The sequence below is a fragment of the Dysidea avara genome, chromosome 1, assembly GCF_963678975.1.
Source record: "Dysidea avara chromosome 1, odDysAvar1.4, whole genome shotgun sequence".
Lineage (NCBI taxonomy): Eukaryota > Metazoa > Porifera > Demospongiae > Dictyoceratida > Dysideidae > Dysidea > Dysidea avara.
Genome location: NC_089272.1, coordinates 9,681,671 through 9,697,582, shown reverse-complemented (window position 1 = coordinate 9,697,582; position 15,912 = coordinate 9,681,671). Strand labels below are relative to the sequence as shown.

The 15,912-nt window shown below is 38.4% G+C and overlaps 1 pseudogene; it reads left to right on the top strand.

The window, feature by feature from the left end:
• Positions 1–146: 146 nt before the first annotated feature.
• Positions 147–13,830, top strand: LOC136255047 (histone-lysine N-methyltransferase PRDM9-like; annotated as a pseudogene).
• The last annotated feature ends 2,082 nt before the right edge of the window (positions 13,831–15,912 follow it).

Below are 15,912 nucleotides of genomic sequence, written 5' to 3'. Positions count from 1 at the left end.
ACAAGACAACTGATAGCTCCGGGGACAGCTTCTTAGTCCTGCTACATCATAGTCATAGATATCATATACTACGCAATATCTATGGGCTGTACAGCTGCCTCCGTTTTCCTGGACTTATTTAAAGCGCACTAGTTTAAGATCTAAGATGTGATTGGGTGAATCGCCAAATGATTGACGACACGCTCTAACCACAATTCGCGCAAGACCTAACCACTCTTTTGGCGCGGCACCTATACCTCCGATCGAGATAGCAGACCTCGTCATGCCAGGTAGAGCGCAGAATACGAACAAGAGAAAACGTAAAAGTTCTGGTGAGTTTAATGTTCGCTTTGATCATAGATACTACACCCCCTGTAGTATCTATGCTTTGATGTATGCTGTTGCGCATAAACAGTTCACGTACTGCATCAAAAGTATCCTCCCCAGTACTGTATTGCGCACGTTTGTGTTTTACGTTTAATTCATGCTTGATGTTAGGCCACTCCAAATAACTTCTGTATCCCGTATACCTCCCGCATCCGGTTACTGTCAGCTCCGTATTCTTCCATTATTTTCCCGTTATTCCTGCATACTGACAGGCTCAGTAAAAGACTGTCAGCAGTGCTATCAACTCTGCACAAACTTCACTTTTGTATTACTTAATAGGAAGGAACAAACTTAAGTATGCTTTTATGCAGCTTTTTATTTTTGTGCCAGGCAAATAATATGGCTCAAGGGGGTGTCACGTTGGCTCACGCTGTAGGTAGATCTGTGACTGCGGTCAAAGTCTTGACCAGGGAAAATTTCAACTTGACCCTTGACTTGCAGCGTTTATCGTCTTTGACCTGTTACTTGAGCGTTTCTTGTCAAAATTTTGACCTCCACTTATTTCTCTGTTTTCCTATACGCACTTGCGCTTGTAACCTAGTATAATATTTTCTTAGTGTGTGCTACCAGCAGCTGGGAGAGAAAAATCATTATAGTTACGGCGAAATGCCTGTTGGAGCTTTAAAACATCTTGGAGATCTTTACTTCTTGTAAGTTACGTATAATTCCGTAAACTTGATAATAGCTACGTATAGTTTTCGATTGTGGGTTTCGAACCTTCTGTATCATCTTGACCCTTGACTCACTGTAAGAGCTATTTTGTTGCCTTGACCGTTGACTTAGAGTTTGACTGCAGTCGCAGATCGGCCTACAGCTAGAGCCTGAGTGACACCCCCTTGTGGCTTGAAAAGCTGCCAATCTTGATGATGTAATGGAAATGAAATGCTCGCCCACATGCTAATATGCCCGAGTCCAGGACAGGAAACAGAGAATTTATTTGGAGTAGCCTTAGTGGTGAGACTGTCTTTTATCGAATTGTGCCCTCCCACCCTCTGTCTCTCTCGCTCTACCCACCCATCCACACAGAATCACAATTGACTGTTCGAGGTTAATGGTATACCGGCACACTTGACGGTGCTATGACAACACTGCTATGCTGTGATCAGCCCAATAATATTAAGCTTGTGACAGTTGGTGGTACAGCAGTGCTGTGTCACTAGACACGATGTGTATGTTGTAGCTATAGGGCTGCGACAAAGTGCTTCGCAATCTTCAAAGGTTTTCTTTTGTAATAATGACTTCAAGTATGTCACCTAGCTGTAAAGCCTTGTAACTTCATTAGCGCGTGTGTGTGTGTATGTGTGTGTGTATGTGTGTGTGTATGTGTGTGTGCTGTTGAACAACTATTTGAATATCTGAGCTTGTAGTACAGTTGTAACCTGCTATATTTAGTTTGTTCATATTCACCTGATTTTCCCAAATGAATTACACCCTTTGTTATAGCACTATAGATCTGGACCATCATAGGTGGCTCCAGAATTTTTGGTGACTGGTTTCTGATCAAGAGCATAGCTAGATTTTTGGTGAAGCCCGAAAAAAAAGAGGTGACTACCTGCTGAGAATAACTGCCCTTCACTAACTATAATATTGATATCAAGTACATAAAAATCCTTATTTATACCTACATAGCTTGCTACACTGCTGCTCTGAATGATTACAGTGATTGACTGCTCTATTAGAGTATCTCGATCTGAACGTGGCCGGTTTCCGGAAACCTCAGAAACCCCCCTGGAGCTACCCCTGACCATGGTCACTGTCACAGATAAAGAACATGGCCAATTTTAAAAGTCAAGCAGTGTTTTAGGCTAGGGATCTGCAACTCTTGAAAAATCTCACAGAGATTTGAAATGAATTGAAATATTTCTGGTGACAAGCACTAGCTAGGCATCACATGATTCAAGTAGTCTGGATACTACAAAGCATTAAATCTCAAAAATTTTCCTTCCTAAATCTTGTGAAGATTTGAATGTTGTACAGGAGTTGAGACGCCTTGGTTTATGCTCTTTCACCAGAGCAGTGTAATGGAAGGTGTTTGGGAAAGTGAAGGCCTAGTTAGTGTGACATGTTCTATTGTAACAGTCCTACAGTATAGCGGCTACCTGAAACTTGTGATTTGTAAAAGTTGTGCCTTCAATTGACTTGTTTCTATTGTGCAGTTACGGATGCCAAGCGGTTTGTTGAGTGTGTGACAGAAAATGTTGTCACTTAGCCTTTACTGTTTCCTAATGGTATGTTAGCCTATATTAAACATTGTGGACACCACAGAGCAATGTGAGCATGTATTTTTGTATTCTGCACAGTGAGGTGCACACGAGCACATGCTCACACACACACAAAGCAAAGCCTTTGGCTGCCACTGGCATGGTCACACTTATCCAGTGAACCAGCACTGGGACACTTGGAGTACTCAGGTGCTATGAGTCAGTGCAGACAAATCCTCCTGGGGCAGGACTAGTAACCCACAGGAGGCTGTACCATGTCTCACAGGTAAAGGTGTTAGCACCCAAACTCCCACCTGGACCTTCAACTGCTATATGATACATGGACAGTTGAGCTTTTGCTTCCCCAGTTTACACCACTGTAACACCAGGTACCTATTGATGTTACAGCTGGGTGGGCTGCTTCCCCAGTTGGTACCAGGCCACCGGATCCCCTTACTGGAGCAATGTGAGTAAAGTTTCTTACTCAAGGAAACAGCAACAACAAACTGGGAATCGAACTTGGAACCTTTCGATTACAAGGCCGATGCTCTAGTCACTTGGCTAGTACACACACGCACACGCACACGCACACGCACACGCACACGCACACGCACACGCACACAGAGTTAAATTAGAAAGTGTTATATGCTGTGTGTCTTTTGTTTCACAGATATCAATGCTGTTACTGCTCCTGCAGCGAAGAGGTTTAGAAGTTACAAGGAAATAAAACATGGAGCAATCATCGGCAAGGACTGGTCACCTTCTGTAGTTGTCAGAAGACTACCAGGTGAGAGTGTTAACTTGATACTATTATAAACCTGTACGTGTGTGTGTGTATGTAGTGTGTGTGTGTGTGTGTGTGTGTGTGTGTGTGTGTGTGTGTGTGTGTGTGTGTGTGTGTATGTAGTGTGTGTGTGTGTGTGTGTGTGTGTGTGTGTGTGTGTGTGTGTGTGTGTGTGTGTGTGTGTGTGTGTGTGTGTGTGTGTCTCTCTCTCTCTCTCTCTCTCCTCTGGAAATGGTAAAAGTGTTCAGATAAATGTGAATTGTTCAGATAACTGAAACTCATACATTTACATATAGAGCTCTGTTGAAATACTTTAATAGAACATACAAATGTGCTCAAAATACTCTAATAGAACAGTCGTTTCCAATTTTGGATAAACGAGTGTACTGATAAACAAGGGTCAGATTACCGAGAGTCTAACTGTACACTGATAATGCTGTACAGTTAAGCCTCATTGACCTATAAGATTAGAAAGATTTGGCCTTAACCTTTGTAATGAAGTCATTAAGTACAGCTTAGCTGTGTTTGGGACCTAATAGTAGTGGCCACTATAATGAGTGGTCTTATTAAAGAAGTGTCTATTAAATGAGGTTTCACACTATATACAAATGGATTATATAGATACTAGGGCTGAAACAGATATCCGTATTATCCGGATATCCGGATAATAATTTACCATCCGGATAGTACTTTGAAGCCAAGCGGATAGTAATAACTTAAAGCCATTTATCTGTCCAACTTTCTCATCACTAGATGAATCAATTTTCATCATGGAGAGTTAGCTAAGCTAGATTATGTGAAGTTAACAGCAGCCTGGTAAGTTAATCAGTTTGCTCGTGACCACGCCCATCGCTAAATTACGAAGCGAGGCTGTGAATGTTGCTGAAGAAGTTGTAACAGAATAGTTATTGCCTTATAAAGAGTTCTTTACGACTAGTTGTACCTGGAAAAGTCTTGTAGCAACTGCTACATCTTGTATTCATGTTTTCTCCAGCTGCCAATCTTGTTACAGACGGTGCAAAGTAACACTGTAACATTACCACAAACCTTTTGCTATCATGTTAATGTTTGTTTGCTTCTAGTACTAGTAAAACAAGGATGTTTACAATAAACTATAAAATGTTTCTATAGCAAGTGATGATGTCACTATCCGTAGGATATCCGGATAGGTTTTGTTCAGGATATCCGGATAGTAAAAGTTGCTATCCGTTTCAGCCCTAATAGATACATTTCTTTTTTTCACAGTGTTTAGTAACTGACATGCTGAAATAGCATTTACTCAAGTCTAAGCAATTATATAGCGGTGATGGCAGCAATTACATGGTGTTTAAGTTACCATTGTAAACCACAAAATTATATGTTTGAGCCAAAATTGTGTATAACAATTGTTGTGTTTGTTTTACTCCTAGCAGTGGCATGTATACATGTGGAAGTATGACTGGTCCAAGCTTCATTAACTTTATTTTATCCTGTCTAAGTTTCTTATTATCATAACCAAAAGTGAGAACTTATGTGTTCTATTTGTATCTGCAGTTGCCTCAGTGAAGGGGAGGTGTTGTGGAAAGATTACTGTCGAGGTGAGAGTGCTCAGTGTTATCCTACAAAATATTCCAAATGTGATAATAGGATAAAAGAAAGCCACCAATGAGAGGTGTCAAGAAGAAATGTGTTAATCCTTTACCTGCTGTGGCTAGTAATCCATCAAAATCACAACGTACATCTGGACCGTTGTCAAATGGCAACCAGAAAGACAAGGTCAGTGAAATGACATCACCAGCACAAGGATCAACTATAGATACTAAGTGAGTTACATAATATTATATTGTATCCATTGAGTGGTCACGTGTGTACGAGTTGATATTACCGTATAGTAAAAAACTTTGGCGGTAAAAAACTTTGGCGGTAAAAAACTTTGGCGAATTTGGCAAACAGCGTTCAATTCGCCAAAGTTTTTTTTTGCCAATTATTTAGATGATTACACAACTCTGAGCACATTGAGTAAATAGAACTTGAGATGAAGGTCAGCTCACGCAATAAAGACCGGACAGATCTTTGAAATGTGTCCCACAGTTGTAAGTACTCCTTGCGATAGCATTTCCAACCTGCTTCCCGTTCCCGTTCATACGTCAGCTAGTTCATTGTCTCATGATGGATTTGGCCTAATTGATATACGTGGTAACCTCTGCTACTGAAAAAGCAAAATATGGTCGCTCTTGGCATCGCAGGAGATAGCGAAGCATGCCTTTGTTAGCACGTCGTTAGATCAGTAGCTACAAAAGTACTGCTACAACAACAACACTAGCTACCTATACACTTACTACACTACTTAACTGATGAGTTGACACCTTATCGTTATCCTTACGTACCGTACAGTAATAAACTTTGGTGAATATTATTTCAATCGCCTAAGTTTTTCTGCCAATTTTTCAACAGAGGGGTTTTGTCACACTTTTTTACTGCCAAAGTTTTTTTACTGTACAGTATCATGTATTCTAAAAGTTTACCAAGTTAATAATTTTATGTAAATATACAGTATGATCCCAGTCTCAATAAACTGAGCCCTAAATTATAAGAACAGTAAAGTGACTGTTCTATTAGAGTAGTGTACATTATGAATGTGAATTCTATTAGAATAACTGGACGTAATAAATGAGTGGCTTTGACATTCAGGTGTTCAGGAACCCACAGAATATACCTTAATAATTTCGGATGACTTTTTAAAATTAAACTCTTCAGCATTTGTGCTGTAAAGTCTTAATAATTGAAAAAAATACACGAACTTTATAGAATTGAGACACCTCTCAAACAATGCTAGCACAAAGTCAGAATAAAAGACTGAGGTACTATAATAGAGCATTCATCTACCCTAATAAAGTAGTCACTGAAATTGTAAAGTGACTGCTCTATTAGAGTATCTCAATCTTTAAAGCTTCAATATATGCTTGTAATTATTGTATTTAGCTGTATTTCATGAATTACTCCAGGAATAATAGGTGAAGAAAAACATAAAAGCATATTCCATGGGTCCCTAGGTACACTAAAAAATATTAATTAAAGGATGAAGTAGGGTTCCAGCAGTAAAAAGTAATGAAGTAAGAGATGATGGTAGCTATTAGTAGCTACTTGGCATTGTAGCAATGCAGGAAAATCCCTACTTGGCATTAGACCCTTTTTGTGGTAAATTTAGTGGATTTTGGAGGTGTCTAAGTTACTTAGACCCTTTTCATGTTTACTTAGACCCTTTTCATGTTTATTACGTGCACCTGCACTGGTAGCATTGGCAACGCATTGCCACCTGAAAACTAATTTTAAACCCATAATAATTTTAAACCTGTAATGGGTGGAGTAATGACTTGTTTCTTCTACTAATGAACGCTACATTTCTCTGTTACAAGCAGCTGTCAACAATGTTAAGGTACAACAACTACATAAAGGGTCTAAATAATGTACACTTCAGACCACAGGAGTCTAAATAATTTAGTAGCCCTCAGGCCCTGTAGTAGTGCCTGAGCTTTTTGCTCAGGCGCCACGACACAGGGCCATCAGGTTACTAAATTACTTAGACCCCTGTGGTCTGAAGTCTAACTATTACTTAAAAGTTAATAAAATTTTATTGCACTAGTTTGTTAACTTTTTTGTTAGAGCTAGGGCTGTAACAAATACTAATACTCGGTGAGCACTCATTAAGGATTTTGGTACTCGGATAGTAAAATTGGTACTTGAGTACTCGTTAAGATCACATGACCCAACTCACATGATGTTTTGTCATCAGGGAGTGACACAAAGAAGGCTGTAGAGTTTGATTGGCTTTTTTTTTGTCAGGGACACTAACATCAGTACTTTAATACAGTGTGTATCATTGTTGTTACTTGAAAAGCTGTAAACTGTTTAAGGTTGGTATGACTACATGCAACTAGTATTCGTGAGTACTCAATCGTTAATTTTATAGAGTACTCTGATACTGAAAACCATGATTGTTTCAGCCCTAGTTAGAGCTTAGCTATGAAATACACGTGTGGCTGTGACTGCTGTATTAGAGTATCTTGCTCTTGTCACTCAGCTACGCAGTAGATCAAGCTAGTAGGCGTGGCACAACATCTTGTTTCCTACCAAGCTAGATAGTTGCCATGGCACGCTCTGATCGTTTTAAGGGCCATGGAAATTGTTTCTAAAAAGCAGCTTAGCTGCTACTCAATACTTAAGTGCTATTGTTTCATGGAATCTAAATAAGAAAATTAACACCTTGGTATGGTTTCCTGGCATGAAGAAGAGAACCATTTAATGAAGATAAAAGGAATGGCAAAACGCAGAAGGTAGAACTATAAAAGGTATATCCCACCGTGAGTTAGTTGCTGTGGTGTAAAATGGTGGCTGTGCACTGCTTTGCTTGGCCTCTAGCCTTGCTACTGTGGTCGGTCAGGCAGGCAGACAAATTTTCAAGTTACAGCAATTTTTTTAAGTTCAATAAATATCCAGATGCTTGTAAGTGTTTTTGTTTGTTTGATTGTTGTTTGTTTGTTTTTAATGCTCTAGATTAAGTAAGACTATTACGGAGAAGTGCTTATTCACTTTAGGGGAAACTCTACTATTAAACAGTACAACCGTACTGTTTGACAGTAATAATAATTATCAGGGTTTTATTTATTAGAACAAAGCAAGCCATATAAAATGCAGGTAGTTTTGCATCATTTATATTCACTGATTACTCTAGTTTGTTTGTTAATTGACTTTGTATACTTTCCATGAGTTTACAATAGAACTTCAATTTGGTTGCTACACCACAAGGTAAACCAGTGGAATATTGTAGCCATTCAAAACTACCAGGGTTTTGTCTCTCATCTCCAGGAATAACTGCTGATAGATCGAGCTCCAGTTACCAGGGCTTGGCTTAGGTTGTAAGGTTCCCACTGTGCCACTGTTACCATTAGCTGCAAGCATTTAAAGTGTACTTTGTAAATCCCTAGTAGTAGCAGGTTGGGAGCTTTCTTATATAGAAAGGTTATGGTGGTACTATATTCATAATTGTAAGTTAGCATTAAATCTTTACATAATGTACTCTAATAGAGCAGTCAAATATAGATTACCCTAACTGAACAGTGTTTCAGCACACATCATTGTGTTATGAATACATGCATGTACACCTTTCTAGCCACTGCAGAAAGTCCACACGATTGGCTAAAATGGCTCCTAACTACTATGGTGACCTGTTGATATTGGATGATGACATTGAATTTGATGATGAAGGCGTCACTAATGGTGTTGATAACAAGATTGTCAAGGATGATGAAGATGACGACGATTATCATGGCAGTAACCATGATGATGATATTGATGTTGATGGTGTCAGTGATGATGATGATGTTGAGACTGTTAGTGATGATGGTAATGTTGATGATAGTCAAGTTGATGAGCATCATGATGATATTGATCGTGATAATGATCATGATAACAATGAAGATGATATTATCTGTAAGTGTAATGGATCAAGTTTTTGTATTTGTGTGTGTGTGTTTGTGATATTACTGCGCATGTGCAAGCAGGTCATATATGTTGCTTGTTCGCACACACATATACACACACACTACACACACACTACACACACACACACACACACACACACATACACACACACACATATACACACACACTACACACACACATATACACACACACACACACACACACACACACACACATATACACACACAATACACACGTACACAGTTTTACTGCTGTTTTTATGTAGTTTGTGAGGATTGCACTGCACCTTATCATGGTGACTGTCCAGTACATGGTCCTCTAACACCATTGGATGAATCCCGGGGGTGGGACCAAGACTCAAAATCCTTTACCAGTGTACCAGTACCACTACAAGTTACAGTGAAGAAGTCCTCCATCAAGAATGCTGGCAAGGGAGTGTTTGCTAAAGAGTTTATACCCAGAAGGACTAGGATTGGTCCCTACAAGGGAAAAGTGGTACAGAAAGAAGATGTAACTAATAAAACTGATACAAGTTACTTCTGGGAGGTGAGTTACAGGTGTGTATGTGCACGTGCATGCTTGTGAGTGTATTTACATGTGCCATTGTTTCAGTTATATACTTTAATAGAGCAGTCAGACACATAGTCTAATAGGACACTCAGGCCAGCATTGAAACTGGGTCGGGTCACCCGGTTCATCAGTTCTACCAGGTCACAGGTCATCCAGGTCTGATTCGCTTTACAAATTATCCAGGTCTGACCTGGATTGGATCACGTGTGAAGCAAATTAATTACAATATGAAAGTGTATAAATGCATCATAGTCAAGTCCCGATGCAACCCAGCTTTTCCGTGAGCCACACCCACTTATCAGGATGAGGGTTTGTAGCCTAATCCAACAACTGAATGTGTTACTGTATAATACTCTCAATAGCAGCTTGACGTATTATATTGAAATACGTCAAGCGATTAGCCAATAGAATTCGTATTACACTTGTTTGTCAAGGTCCCATGACAAAAATCTATAATACTAATTTGATTGGCTAAAATAGTGTGGTGTGTTTATATTAGAAGGAAATGTCCGATTTGACAACTATTGTTACCATAGTGATAGATGCCCCCAAGGCACGACACAACATGGTTCAGTTGCTAAGGTAACAGTTGCTAAGGTAAAAGTCATTTTAAGACCATAGCAACGGTTGCTAAGTGTGATTGGTCTTTTGCAGTGGTTATTTTTTGAATTTCTGTTGCCTAGTAACAGTTGCTATGGTTGTTGGATTAATTTGCAATAGGACGGATGGCTGTGGTATTCGGGATTAATAGTTCTCGCACTGTAAACAGGAAGGAAATAGTGCTCGGCTTCGCCTCGCACTATTTTACTCCTTCCTGTTTACAATGCTCACACTATTAATCCCGAATACCACAGCCATCTGTCCTATTACATATACATACGTGCAGCCACGCTCATTTATCCATTATATTGCAGACTGTAGGTATGCACTAATCCATGTGCATAGCTGCCTGCAGAGCCACGCCCACTACAAGACATAGTCTAGTTTTGCATCAGGACAGCTTTTTGAGAGCCACACCCACTTGAAAATTGGGAATGTGTCATACTGTTTGTAATTACATGCACAAATTTGGAAAACATAGTAGAAAAGCAAAGGCAAATCTTGGTGTAAAGTTTGATTGAATGTGATAAATAGACATAGAGTTATTAACGATTATTCAACAAGGTGAACAGCCTCTGTGAAGTTGAAAATTGGTGTTGTCGGGTTAACCATTGATGGTTCTTATACAATTGTCAGAACGTTTGTATACACATAACTGTTATCTCAGGTTACAAAAAATGGTCATGAGTCATACTACATTGATGCCAAGAATGAGGAACATGCTAGTTGGCTGAGATTTATCAATTGTGCTAGAAATGAATCTGAGCAGAACTTGCTATCATTTCAATATAAAGGAAACATTTACTGCTACACCATCAAGAGTATCCCACCAGGCACAGAACTATTAGTATGGTATGGTGAGGATTATGTGAAACAAAAGGAATTAACTGTGGACCACATGTTTGGTAAATAGTGTTTTGTGTAAAGTGATTGGACTACGTGACTGTTCTATAAGAGTACCTTTAACTTTCCCTCTGAAATAAATACTGTCAGAGTGCTCCATTTTGCTGCTACACTATTTCCATAGGAGTCTAAAGCCATGTTTATATGGACCACGCTTGGTTTTTTATTGTAAATGAACTCTTCCTTGCTAGCTCCAAGACTGGCCTAGCTAATATTAGGTACACATCACATACACAATGAAGGGATGGTATTGAAAACATATTTCTTTTAATAACATGTGGCTATTTGTGTGTGGTGGAGTTGATGCTTATATCAGGGCACACACTCATGATTTTGCTGAACTTGATGATTCATGCCATTTTATAGTATGCCATTATGCTGTAATTTTAAAGCCCTAATTGGGCTATGTAATTAATACTAGTCACTATTCTATTCCAGTACTGAGATGTGGTCTGTTATGTGATGGGGTGTGGTTTTCCTGTTTTCACAGACCCAGTCACATATAGTGAGTATGTGTAATATTGTACTACTACAAGTAGATACATGTAGTAGCTATAGTAGATAATGTATATATGCATTCCACTATTTTATTTCTACAGCTCCCAACTTTACGTGTGCTTACTGCCGAAGACAGTTCATTGAAAAATGCAACTTTAACCTTCACTTGAAGTACAGTGAAGTGTGTCGCAATGCTAATCCACAAGTGTTCAAGTGTGGAAAATGTAGTGAGGTATTCACTACACTGATCAACCTTCAACAACACATCAGGAAACATGAAAAAAATTACTACTTACTTTCTACTGATACAGAAGTTGTTAAGCACTCTTCAACTTCAAAAGCATTAATGAAAGCTAATTTGAGAGCATCAACAAAAACTAATTTGAGAACATCAACAAAAGTTAGTTCAAAAGCATCAACAGAAGCTAATTTGAGAGCATCAACAAAAGTCAATTCAAAGGCATCAACAGAAGCTAATTTGAGAGCATCAACAAAAGTCAATTCAAAGGCATCAATAAAAGCTAATTTGAGAGCATCAACAAAAGTCAATTCAAAGGCATCAACAGAAGCTAATTTGAGAGCATCAACAAAAGTCAATTCAAAGGCATCAACAGAAGCTAATTTGAGAGCATCAACAAAAGTCAATTCAAAGGCATCAATAAAAGCTAATTTGAGAGCATCAACAAAAGTCAATTCAAAGGCATCAACAAAAGCTAATTTGAGAGCATCAACAAAAGTCAAATCAAAGGCATCAACAGAAGCTAATTTGAAAGCATCAACAAAAGTCAATTCAAAGGCATCAACAAAAGCTAATTTGAGAACATCAACAAAAGTTAGTTCAAAGGCATCCACAGAAGCTTATTTGAGAGCGTCAACAAAAGCGAATTCAAAGGTATCAGTAAATGCTAGGAAAGGTGTGCAGAAACGTGAAAAGAAATCTCCAGGTTCTGGAGTGAAGCAATACATTTGTCAATACTGTAGTAAGGAATTTTCCCGACAAGACTGCCTACGATCACATGTAAGTATTCACACAGGAGAGAAGCCATACCAGTGTCCATATTGTGATAAAACATTTGCAGTATACAGTACCTTACACTGTCATTTGCTGTTTCATACAGGAGAAAGACCCTACCAATGCTCACATTGCGATAAGGCATTTGCCAATAGAACTACTTTAAAGTTGCATATAAGGACTCATACTGGAGAGAAGCCTTTTAAATGTAAGTATTGTTCAAGGGGATTTGCCCAAAGTAATATTTTGTGGTCTCATTTACGAACTCACACCGGAGAAAAACCTTACAAATGTAAATATTGCAGCAAGGCATTTACATTACGCTCAAATCTGTCAAAACATTTAAGGACTCACACTGGAGAGAGGCCATATCAATGCCCCCTATGTAGTAAGGCGTTTACATTAAGCAATGCACTTCAAGTTCATGTAGATTCTCATACCAACAAAAAGATTAAGTATCGATGTGAATATTGTGGTAAAACTTTTAGTCGAAGTATTTTGTTTAGACTACATGTAAGAACCCATACTGTAGACAAGCCTTATCCATGTCCGTATTGTATAAGTGCATTTGCAGCTAAAAGTGATCTACAAACACATTTACAGACTCATAATGGTGTAAAACGTCATTTCTGCCACGTGTGTGGCAAAGGATTTACAGCTAGCAGTAGCTTAGGAATACATCTGAGAACTCATACGGGAGAAAAACCATACCATTGTCAATATTGTGGTAAAGCTTTTGCACAAAACTATTCTCTAAAAGTACATTCAAGAACTCATACTGGAGAAAAACCATACCATTGTCAGCTTTGTGGTAAAGCATTTGCAGTAAACAATTCTCTAAAGCTACATATAAGAACTCATACGGGAGAAAAACCATACCATTGTCAGTACTGTGGTAAAGCATTTGCAGTAAACAATTCTCTAAAGCTACATATAAGAACTCATACGGGAGAAAAACCATACCATTGTCAGTACTGTGGTAAAGCATTTTCAGTAAAATATTCTCTAAAAATGCATTTAAGAACTCATACTGGAGAGAAACCTTTCTCATGTCCTTAAAATTTTCTTTTACAAGTAATTTACAGAAACATGTTATGATTCATACCAGAGAGAAGCCTTATCCATGTCATCTGTGTAGTAAAGTGTTTGCAGAAAAAAGATATTTGACAAAACATTTAGAGAATCACAATGATCCTAAGAAGCAGCGAAAAGCTCAACTATGCAGAAATGCAGCTCATAAGCAAGTCAAGTAAATATTTTTACCATCCAGCATAGCCTAATTGGTTTTGTACATAGTTAATATCTGTATAATGGATTTTTTACTAACAGTGGGTTGTATAGTTTCGTGCAGATTTTGTTTGCTTATTTCATGAGCTGTGTATACCGCTGAATTGCTTTCCTGCTTATTTTTATATGTGAACGGATTTGCGAAGAGGGGTCTTCCACACACATCCAATTTACCAACTTTAACAAATTCGTAACTTTAGATTGGAAAGAGCCATTGACTTGAAATTTGGTCAGAAGTGAGCATCCAGTCACATATTACATGACTGGTACAGCTAATTTTTCCTGCTTGTTCAAGTCACTGTACATCCAGCTACTTTTACTATGTGATCGTGATTTGGTGCATGGTATTATTAGCATATATTATATATTCCCTACTAGGAAATATATATTCTATGTTATTAGTAACCGTGTGGTGAATTTTGTATCTTAGTGAAATCTAGCAAAGGATAGTGTATACACACAGCCTATAGCTAATTTGTTTAACTAGCTGATCAGATCCAGTTGGTTTTAAAACTCGTAACATTTTATGCATGACTCACTGTCTGAGCATTTCCCATGCTTAAAACATACATGTACAGTCTATATAATTTGTTTAGTCTGCCACAAAGTAAACATAGAATTTCCTGATCCAATTTATGTTGCTCACGTGAATGTAATGAGAAATGGCCTGTAGTACCACACAGCAGGGTAAAAGGAGGTGACAGGTACAGAGGTTTGTACTATGTTGATGAAAGATTTCCACTGTATGTGTGCGAGTGGTGCATGGTTCAAGTTTTCTTACACTGTCATTGAGCAGTGATCAAAATTACCCCCCAGGATTTGTCCTCCACCTCGATGAACCACCCAAATACAAAAGGGAAAAAAGTGGTCTGGGTATGAGACTGAGGTTGGAGCTATGTGGTGTCTTCTGCAGCGAGTGCGGGAAAAATTTTGATACTACACATGCAATAATAATACATGCATTTTCAAATTAATCAAGTGACATGACAGTCACCTTCAGACCAGAAATTTCTGACTGCAGATATATGTATGGGGAAGCAACAATCATTTCACCTAACAAGTTCAAACTTTTAAACTCAATTTCTAATCTTGAACTATCTACTTTTTACATCATGCTAGAATGCTACCACTGCCAGCACCCTGGATTTTTTATCATACAATAGTTCTGTATATATATTATAAGGATTATAGAGAACTGGGTATTTTCAGCCAAAACTATCACCCTAAGACCAGACAGCTTGGCAGTATTCAGAGGTGGATCTAGAATTTTTTGAAAGGGGGGCTAAGCTGGACAGGCACATAGCTAATGTAGGTAACTAGCCAGACATTAGTAGATAAACCAAACCTTCTCACAAGGCCTATAGTGGTAAGATTCATATTATGTACTATCCATGTTTGAATTAGCTATTTGGAATAATGACTACATTATAGTGTGCACAGCACACCAGCATGCCAATGTAGGGGGGGGGGGGGGGGGCTGGGGGCATGCCCCCCTTGAAAATTAGGCCCTCAAAAGATGTTTGTAGCAGTTTTTCAGTGGAAAATAATAGAATTTTTTTACTTTTCCATTAAATCAAGATTAAATGCAATATGTATTGAGTAGCTAGCTATCATTATGCAGATAATCTTTTCATGTGTAGCTACCAAGCATTTAGATATAGTTAGCTACTGTGTACAGTAACACCATAATACATCAGCTCCTCTTAGTCACGCTTTTATCAGCTAAATCTGTGAGGCAGAAACTTATATAGCTAAGGAGCTAGTAGTAGTGGTGTTGAACATAAAATAATGAGATCACAATTGTTAGTATACATGCTCCTTAACCTAGTGACACTTTGTCAGCTTTAACACCAAAATTATAATAAAGTGTACAAGAATGCAGTGAAGCACAAAGCAGGGTACTAATAGCTATTAGCTAGTCCTTAGCAAAGTGTAACTATATTTGCATTTAGCTATGGGTTTGCTGAATTTGCTGGAGATGAAGTGTAAAAGGAAACAAACACAAACAAATAAAGTAGTCCAGTATGAGTATTGACCGTATCATGTGAAGACATCAACGAGCTCAACAATGAAATTGCTGAAGAACATTATTGTCGTTGTGAAAGTCAACTTATTTCTAGATCTGCTGGGTTATGAAGACTGATCTATAGCTAGTTAGCACCATAACCCACAGCATGGGGTCATATCCTTTACAGGATCTAATTATAAGT